Source organism: Canis lupus, chromosome 19 (assembly GCF_003254725.2).
Source record: "Canis lupus dingo isolate Sandy chromosome 19, ASM325472v2, whole genome shotgun sequence".
Taxonomy (NCBI): Eukaryota; Metazoa; Chordata; class Mammalia; order Carnivora; family Canidae; genus Canis; species Canis lupus.
In genome coordinates this window covers 34,086,062-34,104,059 of record NC_064261.1, presented here as the reverse complement: position 1 = coordinate 34,104,059, position 17,998 = coordinate 34,086,062, and the positions used below count along the sequence as shown (strand labels likewise).

Genomic DNA, 17,998 nt, shown 5'->3' with positions numbered 1-17,998 from the left:
GGAGGGAACTAAAAGAATTCAGAATCTAGTTCAGTTTATAATGGACAATATCCACCAAGTTATGCTATTAAAACATAATTTTTTATTGTCATAATCATCCTAATTTCTATCAAAAATAGCCAAAGTAAGACTACTTTGCAAAATAAGTTTGGTTTCAATAAGTTTGGCCTGATTATTTGTATAAGTGTGGCAAAAATATTGATTGATCATATAACTCTTTTAAACCTACTTTGCTAGAGGGACACCTGGGTTAAGGTTGGCTAAGCATCAGTTAGTTAAGCATTTGCCTTGCTCAGGTCATGACCTCAGGTCCTCCCTGCTGAGCACGGAGCCTGCTTCTCCCTCTCCCTCTCCTTGCCACTCTGTCTCCATGTGATCTCTCTCTCTCTCTCTGTCAAATAAATAAATGAAATCTTTAAAAAAAAAAAAAAAAAAAAGTCGCGCAGCCCGGGTGCCTCAGTGGTTTAGCACCACCTTCAGCCCAGGGCCTGATCTTGGAGACCCAGGGTCCAGTCCCACATCGGGCTCCCTACATGGAGCCTGCTTCTCCTTCTGCCTGTGTCTCTGCTTCTTTCTCTGTGTGTTTCTCATGAATAAATAAACAAAATCTTAAAAAAAAAATCTACTTTGCTGGACCTTATTATAAGGAATCTCCAGATTGAACTTCTATCAGCCTCATAATGCTGAGAGGCCAAGCTAAATACGTGCTCAGATTTTGTCTGCAATACAAATAGATTTGGGTTAATTCCTCTCTTTTGAGGTTCCTGTACCTGCCACAAGTGACCTTATTTACTCACCTGGTAAGGCTGCTGGGAATTGTGTAAGCAAGTATCAGACCAACGTATCCAAGGAGCTTCTTTGGCCCATAAAACCAACCTTAGTTCTTTAAAGCTGTTCTGGTCATACCTGAGTACATGTACATCTCTCTCAAATACGACATTCCAGTCAAAAGTTGGTAATATCACCACTCTTTCCAATTGGATTCTTTTACAAGGATAACAGATTCTTATTGAACTTATGCAAATAAACATATTGCCATGAAAAAAAAGAATATTCAGTGACAATTTCTGGATTCTGGAGTGATCAGCTGGGGAGAGAGAGATAATTGTTTCCATTCTGCTTACAAATGTATAATTTACCAAATTGCAAGCCATAGTTGGCTTAAGAGAAAAAGTATCCTCATATATGGAAAACAAAACATTAAAAAGCAACAGTAGTGTTTCAAACAAAAAATTTTAACTTTTAAAAAAACCGTAATTTCTAGTAAGAACTAAGAAGTAAGCAATTGTGAACCGTGTATTACATTAGCACTCTTTAGGTTGGCAAATTTATAAATACATTCCATAATTTCCAGAAATGTGTTTCTTCATATACAATCTATCAGTAAAGCATAAAACATGTTTATGGACAGACCCAAATTTATCTTTAGCTTCTCTGAAATAAGGAAGCCAAAAGTGGATAAACCTATGCTCAGGAATGAATGTTAATCATTATTTTACCCTATTTGGAAATGGCCCAAGATATTCCACAAATTTTCATCATCTTAGTTAGCAAAACTCTAAGTCTCAGGTAACCAAAAAGATTTTGGAAATTATTTTAAAGTACACATACCATAAAAACATGTATTTTACTAAAAGGCTCACTTAAAAATTTTAATCACAGTTGCATTTATTTCAATTATCTATTCCCAACAACTGTGTTCAGGTTACTCACAAAAGCTTCATGAGTTATTAGACAAAATCGACCATCATTTAAGTTATTGTTTTTTTTTTTTTTTTTTACTGGAAACTTTTGCAACAGAAATAATATGAATTTATTTAAGTAATAAATCCAGGTGGAGGGATCCCTGGGTGGTGCAGCAGTTTAGCGCCTGCCTTTGGCCCAGGGCGCGATCCTGGAGACCCGGGATCGAATCCCATGTCGGGCTCCCGGTGCATGGAGCCTGCTTCTCCCTCTGCCTGTGTCTCTGCCGTTCTCTCTCTCTCTGTGTGACTATCATAAATAAATAAAAATTTAAAAAAAATCCAGGTGGAATTTTAGAAAGTGAGACATGTCTATTTTGTTTATTTATCTTAATTCTTTAAAATTTTTTATTTAATTTTTTAGAGAGAGAGAGAGCACAAGCAGAGGGGAGGGTGACAGAGAGAGGGAGAAGCAGACTCTCACTGAGGAGGGAGCCGGATCCAGGACTCAATCCCAAGACCCTGGATCATGACCTGAGCTAAGGCAGATGCTTACCCAGCTGAGCCATCCAGGCACCCCAAACATGTCTACCTGAAATTAACTTTGATATTGACTGTTTTGCCAGATCATGTGAACCTGAAATTCACTTGAACTAAATTTCTGCTTTATTTTTGAGAATGTTAGTATAAGTGCTTAATTTTCTTTAAGCCACTTAAATAGGGCTATTTTACAAAGCGATTTCGGCAATACCATCCCAAGGCAGAAAAATATATTATCTATAATGTAGATGTATGTAGAAACGAACACAGAGATCTTAGAGCTTCTGTAATACAACAATATAAAGCTCACTAATTCATAAATAACAGCTGGAATAAATAAATTCACTCAGATGGCTAAAGATTTTTTACTATTTGTGGAGAGGACTTTTAAGATTTGTTGTCCCTGGAAGTAATCTTAAGGAGGCTATAGTCTAAAGTTTGAGCAAGAGAGTCATTTTTGTAGTTTGTATTTTTTAAAAGTCCTCTTTTTTTAAAAAAATTCTTTTAGTCTCAGGTGAGTGTGGGCATTGTTTAGATACTTCTTAGGATGTTTATAATTCAAAGACATGGAAAGATTTATAGCTTTAAGGGTCAGAAAAAGAATGGAAGTTCCTGCAAGGACTTTGGTTTCCTAAGGCCAATACTTTGCAAACCTTTTGAGATAAATAAGGAAGCTTTTAGGATTGATAAGAAGGAATATATGGACTTTAGATTACTTCTAGACTTGTGTTTTTAAGTTTTGCAAGTATCTGTAAGATAAGGGAAGTTGCTTTCAAGTATTTTCTTCTTTTCTTAAATGGAGGATAACTATACTTCCAATGTCCTGATTTTTTACAGTATCTGCAAATGTCTGAAGGCAAATAGGAAAGGGTCTGAATGGACTTTGAGTTTTGTTCTAAGTCTAGTTTCTGCTCTTCTGCCTTATTAAAGGAGTACCTAAGGCTGATTGTTAAACCAATAAGAGATCGTTCAGGATGAAAGTGCTCAAATTTTTTTTTCCCCAAATATAGCCAATTTAAAGGATTCATCCTCTGGCTATTGACAGTTAGGATCTTATTAATCTTGCAAGCAACTCAAACCAATGAGATTTTATGACTTACCTGTGGACTCAGAAGGCATCCTCAAAGATTTTATGACTTACCTGTGGACTTAGAAGGCATCCTCAAAAGAGAGTGCAAATAATGGAGCCCTTACAAGATCCAGAAATCACTCCCAAAGTTAGCCTAACTAAGCAAAAGGCCTTCACTGTCAAAGGCATAAGATGCCCCGCCACAGATCCATTAACCCGTGACACTAGACAGATGCTACTGGAATGGGACTTTCCCAGCATTATCAAGACAATGAAGGTAGAAATGCCAAAGGTCCCTTATGGACCACAACTACTTATGACAACCTGCCCTGAAAACTGGAACCGTTGGACAAAGGGATACCAATAAAAAGTCCAGGTGTTCCTTATGCTTCTGACCAACAAACTTATTGGATACACAGCGTATTTAGCTGTCCACCAGACACATGCTGGTATATGCACCCTTTGGTGAAGACCAGAAAAAACATTCTCACTGGTTATAAAGCCAAGCTCTCAAGACATAGGACAAAACGAAAGAGAAACCTCATCCAGCTTTCTTTATATGAACATTAACAACTTAGCTAAGCTTTGAGTCTGTCAGAACCAAAATGACACCTAGGAAGGATGGCAATGGGTTATGGGGTTGGAAATTATGTGGTGTTTTACAGTGTAACTTATTACACGAAAATTTTCTTGACTTCAGCAGGTGATCTAGTGTTAATCTAACCCATCCTGTGACCAACTTATCCTAACATGAGAGTCTTTGGTTAGGTGGCAAATGCTCTTTCAGCTCTTAAGTGTTTCATCCATGCCCACCAATTTTGTGGCTTTTGCTTCCAAGATGCCCCTTAGCAGTAGCCTTTATCACATGTACACACTAAACCACAGAAGAGTTTGTTTAAACAGACACTGGTCTGGTGAGAACTGTGAACTAACCACTCTGTGAGGCTCAAATAGCAGACCTGTTATGGCCTATGCCTGTGTTCTATGCTATGGTTTTTCCTCCTCATGATAATACAAAAACAAAGAAAAACAGTAACCGTCTCTAGAAGGAAATGAATTAGTCAGACCAAGAGTGCTCTACCAAATTTACCAGAGCTGCAAAGCCAAGGAACTATTTCCACAGACATTTTCTCCTCCTAATCTAAATTTAGAAAAAAAGAGAAAAAAGACGGTCACCACTTTCATTTTCATTGGACCCCACAGACAGAGATTGAGAAGTTGATATGGTAAGAAATCTTACCTCCTGCCAGCTTTTATCAGATGTCCCAGTATTTCTCAGCTGCAGCAGAGTCAAAGCAATGTCCAGCCAGGAAAATTTATCCTACTGACTATACCTGTTGAGGAGGAAAAATATTCCTCTATTCTTTGTGATTCTTCTGGCTGATTTAAGAATTACATTAAGATGAAACATTACAGGAGAAAATCAAATTTAATTACATATGTATAGGAAATCCTCATAAATATGAGAGATTCTAAAGACAGGCAAAATGAGGTATATATGTCATCGTGGATTGAGAAATGGTAGGGGTCTGGGCCCAAAGGGAAGGAAGGCAATCCACAGGAAGAGTAGGAGTAAATATTTGCTAAACAAATGTTTGCTGGACCACACAGAAACAATGGGGCAGGAAGAGAAATTAGTAAACAGACATTTCTAGGTTCTTCCCTATACCACATCTAATTCATATTATAATGTGGTTATCTCTGATGATAGTTCACTTCCTAGAACATATCCTCTATCTAAATTCTTTAGTTAGCTATGGGAGAGGCAAAAAAGAAAAATATCTTAAGTCTTCTGTTTCTTAAAACAGCTCTAGTCAGATGACAGTAGTTTCCTCCTTACCCGAAATAGCCACATGCCAAAGAGACATATTTTGGGGTGGCCAGTTTTGATCCCATTAAGTAACTTTTTCAAATCCTGTGTGGATTTCAAGATTCAGCTCCAGTGTGGCCCCCTTCATGGAGTCTTCTCCAGCTGTTCATTTTTTTATTTTGCTGGTCTGGTTTTGATTAAACCAGACAGTTTAATCCTGAATGATCCTTTCATGTATTAGTTTTCATAAAAATGTGATAATGTTGTTTTTTTTTTAAATGTGATAATGTTGTACACAGGTTTCAAATATATGTAGGTTTCAAATCTCGTACAATTCAAGATTTTTTTTATTAATAGAATATATGCAATCAACAAACTATTAAATTGTAATCCTGATTGTCAAACAATGTAGAGGTTAGGGGTGCCAACCCCCTGTGCATTGGTAAATCTGCTCATAACTTTTGACTTCCCCAAAACTTAACTATTAATAGCCTACTGTTAACAGGAAACCATACTGATAACATAAATATATTAACACATATTTTGTATGTTATGTGTTATACACTATATTCTTATAATAAAGTAAGCTAGGGAAAAGAAAGTGTTATTAAGAAAATTATAAGGGAAAGTACATTTACAATACCATATGTATATTTATTTAAAAAAAATGCTATCATAGGTGGGCCAAGCCTAACTGGGACAGAAGCATACCGAGGGCTGGCTCCGGGAGGCAATGTTCTGCGGCACCGTGACCTTGGCTCAGCAATAGCAGCTGTGGAGTGGGCCTGAGGGTGGCAGTAGCAGCCAGGAAGCGCATTACACCTGTCCTAACCTCAAGGTAAGACAACAGACTGTGGCCATTGGCAGCTGCCACATGTGAGTATGCTGGCCTCTGGAGGCTGAAGGGTTGGGGTGCCCCAATGAGGATGAGTTTGTGCCTGGCCCATAGGGGCCCAAGGACGAAGGCTTGCCCAGTATAGCCCGCAAGCCAAGCACGCAAAGGAGTTGGGGAGCAGGAACACTGGGGACAGAAGGCCCCCGACACAGAACCATCCCTACCCTCCGAGCACATTCCTCTGCTTCAGCCCAGCCTCCGGCCTACCAGCCTTGGGATCTTAAGTTGGCCACCCTCTGGGCACATGGGTTACCAGGAGCCGTGTTCAGTCTAGGGACCCCAGGAGCTGTGGAAATTCCCAGTAGAACCCCCAAATACTCAAAAGGCACTGGGTGTAACCTTTGTGTTCAGTTGCCTTTGATACAGTCTGGTGGAGGCTGAGGTGGGCAGTTATAAATAAATATCTTTTGTCTTTTGCTGTCAAATCTTAAAAAACAAAAAACAACTCCATATAAGTAGACGTGCATGGTTCAAACCCATGTTGTTCAAGGGTCAGCAGTATTTCTCAGTGTCTGTTCCTTAGGAACTTCCTAAAGGATATTAATAAGCATTTCATAGCAATGAAAGAAAAACAATTCTAAAAATGAAAGCTTTTTTCATGATAGGATTTCTCAGATTGTTTAATATACTGTTGTACATTATGACTATACTAGATAGGATCAATCTGTCTAGCTAGCTAGCTATTCAATACATATTATCTTTTTACCTAGTCTAATTCATAAACTTTTTTTCCCTCAGAACATTTGGAGAGACTTTTTCTTTGGAGTACATTTGATATATGTTGAGGACTCTTTGAGGACAGTGAGCACATTTGCTATCGTTTCAGTCATTGCACTTAGGTACCCAATTAAGTTCCAAGTGATTAGGGAAGTAAGGGGACTGAGATAACATTTATTGAGTCCTAAATAGGTACAATGTTCTATGCTAAAGACTTTATATTTGTGGGTCTAGTTAATCTGTGCAACATTCCTATATTATCTTTAGTATTTACCACATTACATGGTTGAGGACACTAAATTCAAACAGTAATTTGCCCAGTGTTGCACAACTGAGAGTTGTCAAGTTTGGATATAATCACAGTTTATGAAATGTTTAGTGTACCTGCTACTTACTTCATTTCTGTTATTATTTATATTCCATAAACAGCCAGGCAGGACTTTAGGTAGTAGTTGATTTTTCATGATTTGTATATATTTTATGAGTAGCACGAGAAAGGTTAGGTTAGGTAATTAACCCACTTAAGTAAGTTAACATGGGCAAACCTCCATAGGAATTTAGTAATTGCTGCTATAACTATCAATTTTGTAATGAAAAAGAACTCATATCACTGCATTATTTTCCATTTCAATATTTAGAGGCCATAACAAGCACAAAACATTTCCTGGGGATTAATGACCATCTGAAGTTAACTGTCCTCAACTCTTTCTTAGGCCATCTACTCCTTCCTATTTGTCATTAATTCCTTAAGAACACCACACATTTGAATTGCTATTTTTGAACCAAGAGACTTGAACATGCTTTTGGGTGGACACACTACAAAGGGTCATTATTAAATCTTTTTCTTTGGCCATACACTTGTTTAGAATTCAAAGATGCCAAGTCAGTGCTGATGACTGTAAATATTTGAGAAAAATATTATTGTTGATATTTAGAACATTATATCACCCTACAGTTTTTCCCTAAACCTTTGTACTGCAGAAAAGAATATTTCAGTGATCTACTGAAATGGTCAGATGACAGTAATTTCCGTGATCTACTGAAATGGTCAGATGACAGTAATTTCCTCCTTATAAACCACACAATCTCCTCTAATAGAGATAGTAAAGAGGTTTATACCTATCCTCCAAATAATAGTGCATCTTGGAATATTTTCATAGTAAATGTTAGTATAAATTTATGTTCACAAATGCAAAAACTTTTCCAGCAACAGACAGATGCCCTTTGTGACTTAGTTGGCTTTCAATGGCAAGCCATATCTGATTTGTGGTTCTTTATCTTTCTACAAATTAGCAGAATGTGTCAGAGAGGGTTTACAGTACTCTATATACTAAGGTAGATAAGGGGACAAGAAAAATATCAAGCCAGATCATTCCTGGAAGCTGTTGACTGAGAGCTAAATATACTAATCTACTAAAAATTATAGTTTGATGAACATGTTCCTGTTTATCTTTGAAAAAGTCACTAAATAAAGAAATGTATTAAGTAGATAATTTATTTGACTTAGAGAGTTTTATCTTTCTAATCCAGTATATCCGTATCATCTTTTTTTCATTCTAAATTATTGACATACTTTCTTTTAAAATCACTACAAATATCACAAGGCACAAAAACTCTGGTGACTTCTCTAATTTTCCATGAGTGAGATGTGTTTTTATTGAAAAATAGCTAAAGTTAAAATAACCCAGTTCATTGATGTCTGTTGAGAAATACCTAAGTGACGATACCTTGCTTTTACCTTCCATTTCATTATTTATATAACCTTTAACATTTAATATGAGAAGCCTGGTGCCTCACAGAAGGGAGAGAAAAGACATCTATTCTGTCTTTAATTCCATTTTGAAATCTGCCGTTTATTGCTCCCTTTGATATTATTATTTCTTATGTAAAGTATATTCTATTACTTATCTAAATAATAGGACTGTCACTCTTAATGCAACTTGCCTTCTTGTTTGCTTTATAGTTTGCAGGGGACAAATGGGGTGATTTTGAGGTATTTAATTAGCGTGAATTCTGACTCCAATGTAAAGATGAAAAAGTAAAAGGAAAAGAATCTTGACAACACCCGTGAAAAGGGAACATTTGTTTGACACATGCTGTGTAATTAATATATTGAAACTAATATGAGGTTTTTGGAGAATTTTTCTTGGTCAGTAATGTCCTCTACACTATGAAGGGTATGACAAACACCCTGTTACATAGAATGTCTTAATATCAAGTGTTCCAATCCTTTGCTCAGATGTAGAAAGTAGAGATTTCAGGCAATGGAAATTGTCATAGTTCCTTCAAACGAACCTGCCCAAGGTATGGCCACACTCACAATTTCAGCTAGATTTGATATAATAAACAAACTTGGGATAGAAAACTGACAAGAAATAAGGAGGCAAAATCCACTGCCATTTAGAGTATAGGTTCATTGTGACAGTCAAGTGATGTACTAGGAAACTGAGGCCAATTCTTAATGACTGGGATCTCATGGCAGGGAAATAAATCGTTTTTGATGATCACCCCAGATCCCAAGACTAAATCTACTAATTAGAAAAGCAAAGACTAACGAACACTCTCCTCTTATTAGGCTCACCTAATGCAATCTACCGATAAGCTTTCATACTTAATCAAATGAGAGATCTACTCCTTTTAATGGTGTAATTGTGGGCAAGCTTACTTAACTTCTCTGGGTCTCCATTATTTAAATTTGCAAATTGGAAATGATAGTAGTATCTACCTTACAAGGTTAGTTAGTGTGAAATCAATTTGGGTAAAGTAAACCTTCAGAGTGATGCCTAGGAAATAGCAAATCCTTTGCTTTTGCTATCACCATTACATCATTCTACATGAAGCTGGCTCTTGCTAGAAGAAGATGGCAAGGAAGGACTTTGCATTGGATAATTTGGAAGATGAAAAGTAAAATGAAATAAATGAGTTCTTTTTCTCTGTGTGAAACAAGCTTTCTCTATTTTCTTGAACTAAAAAATTAGTAGATTTGTTACTGAATTGAGTCATCACTTAATTTATTCTCTCTCATACTTAGGCTTCCACCAGACCTGCTCTCTCATCCCACTTCAAAGCATCTGGCAGTAGTCCTCCTCTTGATTCCAGGGTCTTCCGGGGTGATTTCAAATCTTGAAGCATGACTTGTTAAGTTTCCCTGACCTCTCTTTAGCTCCAGTGACCTAAATCTCAACTCTACTTTAACATCCTCTCCTATAGCTACAGCTTTGCTCTTGTGATCATGGGCTTCTCCAAAACTGAAATCGTAAATGAAAACAGTTCAGTCTAGGACAGCGGCCTCATATTATTATCAGTATTCCTCTGTTTTTCTTTAACTTCACTGACACCTGTTCCTTCCTCCATTCTGCAAGACTACTTCTGACTCCATTTCCTTATGAACCTTTATCTCTGATATTGCACACCTCAGACCTCACTTGTACCTGGAGCACTCTAACAAGAGAGAGTTCTCAATTTCTACCTTTCCCTTTTTTACAGGAGCTTCTAAGCAAAGCTGAGGAAAATCTTCTAACCACTTAGCTTTGTGACCTTATAGATTCCTGCTGCCTAGTCCTACTGGACACTCAATACTATCCAGTAATTTTCCAGTTACTATTTCATATTGTCTCATCTTTTCTAGTTCCTACCCCTATTCTACTTCTACTCCTATTACACACCTACATGCAAATAACATAATTCTAAAGAGAAAAATCTCATTTACCTTCTACAGAAAAAAAATATTATACTCAGAACCATGGAAGGTATACAGTAAGCACCATATACATACTTAATGTTTTTCTTAATGTTTTTATTATCATTGTACTCATCAATATACTTTCATTGTAGGCGAAAGTCCTTCAATATTTAATACTCTGCCTCCATCTATACAATCTTCCTTGTCTTTCCCCATTGTCACAAAGGAAAATATAGAACAAACTTTTCTAAAATGTGTCTCTTCTTGTATTGTGAAATAACTGATCATTTTTTCACTCTCTTCTCAATTTTTTTTTCTCTAATGGCTCTTCCCCATCATCATTTAAACATACTTTGATCTTTCTTGTTCCTCTCTCCAACCATAAGCCTTTGATCCTATGAATCTTTTCTTCCCTCTAAGAGCTATAAAGGGAAAAAATATATCATGGGAGCTGAGCATTATTAAAACCTTTTTGATATTTTGTGTTTCTGTTTTTTTTTTTCCTTTCCCATAGAGTTCTCAACCCATTGCAGTCTAGTTTTTGCTTCACAAAACTACTGTGGCAAAGGTTATTCATGTTCAGTTTCTTCCAAAATCCTGTGGGTAACTCTAATTTTTATAATTTTTGACAATTTCATCATTCTGAAAATGTTTTGGGGGGAGTTGGTATTGAATCCAACTCCTCAGTAACACATTTATAATCTTATTCATTTGTTCTTTTTCCTTTATCTCAAATGTTAGTGTTTCCTCTGATTGTCATCTCCGTATGTGTGATTCTATTCACATCCATTGGTGAGATGTATTTGTATTTCTTTCTTCCATCAATATTTCTTTCCCTGAATTAGTTCTAGCCTGGCATAGCCAACTGCTTACTGAACAGGTGTCAAACTTAAAATATGAACTGAGAACTCATCATGTTTTACCCTCCCACCCAAAATGTATCTAAATCTTTTAATCACTTTACTAGTTAGAAACATAATCAACTTTTAAGTAAACAGTTTCCTAGTCCATGTTGGCTCTGCCTTTTATCCTTTCCCTGAGACCTAATCAATCCAATGATTTTTAAAATTATATTTCCAAAATCTCTTTATCAAGTTTATTTTAATCTTCATTACTACTGCCAATACATTCACCAAGATCCCAGTCTTTATTTGGCTGAAACCATTCTCCACACGAAATCCAAAATTATTTTGAAATACAATCATGACAACAGCAAAAACTTATGTATGTTCTCTGCCTAAGATACTTGTACATAGTAAGCATTCTGGTAACTTACTTGTTTTTTTTTTTAAATATTTTACTTTTTTATTTATGAGAAACACAGAGAGAGAGGCAGAGACATAGGCAGAGGGAGAAACGGGCTTCCCATAGGGAGCCCCATATGGGACTTAGTCCCAGGACTCTGGGATCACACCCTGAGCTGAAGGCAGATGCTCAACCGCTGAGCTACCCAGACATCCCTAGGTAACTTATTTGAATAGTATTTGGTTTTACTAACATTTTTTCCTACTTCCCTTTTAAATATCCAAATTTGTTGGTGAAAATAAAAGAGCCAAGCTACAAAGTAATTGAATTGTCATAAAAGCAACATCTCTTGTCAAAATTACATTTTTTGAACTTGAATGAACTTACAATGTCATATATTCCCCAAAGCTAAAACTAAATAATTTCATTTATTAAACACACATCAGATCCTTGTACTAATAGACATAATGTTGTATTTAGATGGTAAACTTAATGATGAGTTTATAATGTTGAAAGGAAGATTTGCTTTATCTAATTTAGCAATTTTCTTATTATCTTTAAAATCTATGATTACATGTGCCTGGGTGGTTCAGTTGGTAAACCTCTGACTCTATTTCCGGCTCAGCTCATGTTCTCAGTGTCCTAGGATGGAGCCCTGTGTAATGCTCCCCACTCAGCAGAGAGTCTGCTTGAGATTCTATTCCCCCTCTGCCCCTTTCCGTCTCTCTAAAATAAATAAATAAATAAATCTTAAAAACTCTATGTATTAAAAAATTAAGATTTGTAAAGCTGATACATTAAATTCTGACATTTGGATAATACTTTTTGTAAGTTAACTAAAAAACGTGAAGGTCTGATTATATTGAAGCTAGTCTCTTCCCAGATAAATAAATGTCTCTTATTAAAGCAGTATTTTTATTCTTTAGTTGGAGTTGTAGCTAACCAATATATACTATTTAATAAATGAGAGTTGAATGAATGTCTGGTTCCCAGAACTTTTCTCTAGGCTGGACTAAAAAAAGTTCTTTTGAGGATAACTGTTTAAATCTGCATGAGTTGTTCCTTGCCTACCACTACCATACTTTTATTTATGATCATTTCTTGCCATTAATCCATGCTTGCAATTTAATATTTATTTGTTGATATTGCACTAAAAAATTTCCTTGAGATAGATTGCAACATTTCAACATTATGTTCTAATAAATGCCCTTATACAAACATCAGAGTTTATGGGGCATACATTAGAAAACAATATTTTGTTTAGCACTATTTTAGTTTATTTGTTTTTGCCTTTTCCAGTCAAAAAATATGCTCCTCAAAATTTGATTATGGAAGAATCAAAGACCATTTCTGAACATTTTTATACCATTTTAAGTGAATCAGGTTTCTTTAGTATAATTTTAAAGACCAATTTACATAAAGCTGACTAATGTAAATTAAATCTTCAGATACTTAAATTTTGACAACTTAGTATTGGCAACCCAGTACTTTATACAGACAACTCAAATTTATTTAACTTTAATTAATTATTCCTTTATTCAAATCATTATTTAAAATTTATAACCAGTAGAAAAGTTCCATTATGACTACCATGAAACTAAGCCCTTTTTGCCTGCAGGGATACCTTCTTCAATAAAAGTACTAAAAATTATATATTACAATTGTATTGGTATGAAGATGAATGTAATCCAGAATCAAATTACTATTATATTTTCATCAGTATTACACTATTAATTTTTTCTTCTGATTTCAAAAGAAATGAAAATCAGGTCTTTCCTAGGGGTCCCTAAAATTACCTTGAGCACTGTGCCTACAGTCCCTAGTGGATAAGCCAGTAGTTCAAAATGAACAACTTTTTTGTTTTGAATTTTGTTGTTTCCTTGTCACCCACCTATTTAGAATATTGGTAGAGCATTGGATTTTGAATCACAGGTAGGAACAATTCATCGTGGTTTATTAGTTACTTATTCCTTTTAAGTGATAACTTTTTAATGATTTTGAGGTCATTTATTCAGTAAAGGCAGAGAGAAATTCTTACTAATTCTGTGTTTGGAAATAAAGTAATAGGCAAACAGGGTAGTAAACACATATGTCAATTAATGTTTAGATTGAAACCTAACAGAAACTTCCTTTGTGAATGGATGAAAGAGCTACTTCTTATATGAAATATCACTAACTGTTCTTTATGGTCAAAGTCTATAATAAAACCATTTAAGTGCTATTGGTTGGTTTGGTGTTATGATAATAAGAACAATCATAATGTGCCATTGGAATTCTGATTGAAAGGAATTAAAAACCTTAGCCCTATTAGTTTAACACCAAATATGTAACTTAAAGACCTGTTCTTTCCTAACTTATTTGCTGACATTGGCAATCTTTGGAAAACACAAAAAATGTAAAATATTCCAGAAAAATATATATTGATCTTTCTTTACTTCAGATGCTTCCTGTCAGACTGAACAGTAAATGGTTATCAATTGATCATTTTTTCATTAATATAAAATGACAATTTTTAAAAGTAAAAAAGAGTTTGATTACAATTTTCAATGGAGATATCAAGGTATATAAATGTGCACATGTTTCTGTGACTATTAAGAAACCACAAGAATAGTCTGGACTTTCTTTAGGAAAAAAAAAATTTTTTCAGGAAATTTGCATTGATATAATTGCAAATGTACTATTGAATTCCACAGTGAAAAATCAACAACTGACTGATTCATTCAGCTATGCATTTGCAACAGCTTTGAGATGAAAATTAGACGAATTTTAACAGTAAATTGTGAAGCCTAAAGTGTTTATAGCAGTCCTACAGCTATGTATCATCATATTTCAACTGATTTCATTTGTAATACTCACTGAACCTGAGCAACATGAAAAAGTTTAGTTCTTTCAGAACACATTGCTATTTATAATTGGTCTATCTCATTGTGGCTCTGCGGAAAAATATGCATTTACATTTGAGCAGTGTTTCAATTCTACTGACTAAAATGTTATATTAAAAAGAAAAAGCGATGTGGAAAGAGGATGGGCCTTTAGTTAAAACAACACTGGGCTTGCAAACTAGCTCAGCCAGTATTCAACTATAGGTGGGCTATTTGCCGAATCTGTGTTCTCAGCCATTTTTCTGTCGTGTCTTGAAAATTAAGTCAATCCCTCAACCCCTCCAAAAACAAAGCAAGTAGGAGAAGAACTTCTGGGTGCATTCTGAGTTGTTGATGGAATTTGGTAATGTGTTAAAGTTCTCTTTATCTGATTAAAAAAGTCATAGAGCATACAGCAAACATTAATTACTCCCTCATTTTCACACACACACACACACACACACACACACACACACAACGAAAAAAGGTTATCCATCATTTTTGGCAAGAGCACTTTCATTCACAATACTCAAGAATGAATTAAGGTTGAAAATATTGGGATGCCTGGGTGGCTCAGTGGTTAAACATCTGCCTTCGGATCAAGTTTCAGGATCGAGTCCCACATCAGGCTCCCTGCATGGAGCCTGCTTCTCCTTCTGCCTATGTCTCTGCCCCACTCCCCCACCCCGTGTTTTTCCTGAATAAATAAATAAAATCTTAAAAAAATAAAAATAAAGTTGAAATTATTAACTGCTGTTAATGATTCCTAAGTATCAGCTGATGGACACAATAAATTTTTATTGCTCACTTACTTAAAAAAAAAAACACAAGATATTTTTTCCTGGTTTCTTTTCAACCTTTAAAAAAATCATGTCATTCTATCTTTAACCTCTCATTACTCAATTCATTGAAAGCTGTATCGTCTTATATCCAAAAGTAAAGCATGTCAAATTAGGAAATATATAAAGAGCTTCAGGCCTCCCATTCCAAAGGGTTTTAGAGTAAATCACTTTTCTTATAGGTTTAAGACCTAGTGTTGATCAAAAATGAATTCTAGGCACTCATGGACCGAGGGGCATACAAAGGTACTGGGTGGTGAGAATCATCAATAGGAACTGCTAGCCCCAGCACAAAAGAGTATTGAATTGCTGCGCTTCCTATAAAACTTGAATGGATGAGGAGATGCTTCTTATGAATGAACAAAGAAAATGGTTTCTTGAGATGGAATCTTGGTGAAGATGCTGTGAAACTGTTGAAGTGACAACAGAAGATTTAGAGTATTACATTAACTTAGTCGATGAAGCAGCAGGGTATGAAAGGATTGACTCCAATTTTTAAAGAAGTTCTACTGTGGATAAGATGCTATCAAACTGCAAGGAATGCTATAGAGATACTGTTCTTAAAAGGAAGAGTTGATTGATATAGCAAAGTTCACTGTTGTCTTACTTTTAAAGATGGCCACAGCCACCCAACCTTCAGCATCCACCACCACCCTCAGCAGTCAGCAGCCATCAACATCAAGAGAAGACCCGCCCCACCACCAGCAAAAGGATTACAACTCCCTGAAAGCTCAGGTGATGATCAGCATTTTTTAAGAATAAAGCATTTTTAAATTATGTTAGGTACACCTTGTTAGAGATAATGTTACTGCTCATTTAGTAGACTACGGTGTAAGTATTATATGCACTAGGAAACCAAACAATTCATTTGACTTGCTTTATTTATTATGATGTTTGTTTCATTGTGGTGGTCTGGAACTGAACCCTCAAAATCTCTGAGTATGCCTGTAATTAGAAACTACATCCTGTGGGTTTTCTAAAGGTATTTTTCATTAGGTATTGGTATTTTTCATTAGGTATTTATATTTTTCATGGAATAAAAATAATGAAAAATTTTAAGAATTTTAACATGGTCATTTCCAACGTGCCAGAAAAAATATATGTTCATGTTATGTTTTAGATATTATGCATTATTTACATTTGCCTTTTTGAAAAATGTGTTTTTGAGTATAGAAAAGAAGTTGTCAGTATTGATGAGGAACATAGCTTTTTTGGAAAAATGAAATTTTCTGATAATCCAAAGATAAGATTTTCTCTAGAACTTTAATTTTTAAAAGATTTTATCTCTGTGATTTTTTTCCATCAAATCCCCATAATAAAGCTTCCTAAGGCAAAAAAAAAAAAAATATCTTAGCAAGAGATTGCATGTGGGAAAGGGCAGAGGGAGAGAGGGAATCTCAAGCAGACTTTGGAATGTGGAACCCAAGATGGGGCTCCATCTCACAACCCTAAAATCATGACCTGAGACAAAATCAAGAGTTGGCTGTTTAACCAACTGAGTCTCTCAGGCATCCCTCCAGTATTTTAAATTTTAGCCCCTATTAAACATTTCATTTATGCTTTGGGATTTTCCATTTATCTCTTGTGGAGACATAGAAATGGAAACTTCCAAAAGCCTGGCCACTAACAGAGAACAGAAAAAGCAAGTGACTGCTTTGAATCATCCAAAGATAAAATAAATTCTGATGTGACTGATCAACTCTGCTTCATTCAGTGATGATTAAACATTTTAGGAGAGGGAATTAGAGGAATAGTCTGGTGGTGCTCAGATGACAATGAAATTGCTGATCAGTAGAGTGAAGAAATTTAAATAGACAGCAGATATTTATTTTTGCTGACAGTTTAGTTAGTTAGACAGTTTAGTTAGAACATTGAGAAATAGATAGAAGACCCCTATACCTGCAGGCTAAACATATATCATGAGAGAACTTTGCTTGAATAACTTAAATTATAAACTTATATTAGTCTTTACTCATCCTTTTCTCTCAACCCAAAACAACATCCAATTCTTTCACTATTCCAAAAGTAAAACTTCATTTGTGTGATAATATTGTGATCAGTTTGAAAATTAGAATTTTCCCTAAATTTCCCTTGATTCTCAAGGGCCTTCATTTCTATCCAATTTTTTAAAAATAAATCACAGTAAGAATCTGACTGTACATGTGGAACATGGCTGGACCATAGTGCTACTGGAACTTAGACCTATATAGGAAGACCACAATGTCTATAGTAATCAGTCCATAATTGCCATGGGTTGGTCAATGATTGCCAACTTCCCTATTTTTACTCCCATATCCAATTCAGTACTAACCAGAGAAAGCTGAATAGCTTCCCCAAATCTGTCATGAAACGCATCCCACTTGCCCTTAGCCCACCTTCAGTCTCCACATGTCAAAAATCTCCAATCAGAATATACCTGAAGTCTCACTCCTCTAATTTATTGTGCTATACAATTTCCAATGTCCTGCATAGCATTTGTTTATTTTAAAGATTTATGTCTGGGATGCCTGGGTGGCTCAATGGTTGAGGGTCTGCCTTTGGCTGGGGTCATGATCCAAAGGTCCTGGGATCGAGGCCCAAATCAGGTTCCCTTCGAGGAGCCTGGTTTTCCCTCTGCCAATGTCTCTGCCTCTCTCTATATATCTCTCATGAATAAAT

General features: G+C 35.6%; 1 long non-coding RNA gene across 16 annotated transcripts in view; it reads left to right on the top strand.

Annotated features, from left to right (window-relative positions):
* Nucleotides 1-17,998, top strand: part of LOC112648220 (uncharacterized) — a 191,404-nt gene that overhangs the window by 63,914 nt on the left and 109,492 nt on the right. For all 16 annotated transcript variants that reach the window (XR_007403907.1, XR_003128874.3, XR_003128862.3 and 13 more), the window contains exons 3-4: nucleotides 5,781-5,939; nucleotides 15,956-16,075. This is a non-coding gene — a long non-coding RNA (uncharacterized LOC112648220). The remainder of the gene's footprint in view (nucleotides 1-5,780; nucleotides 5,940-15,955; nucleotides 16,076-17,998) is intronic.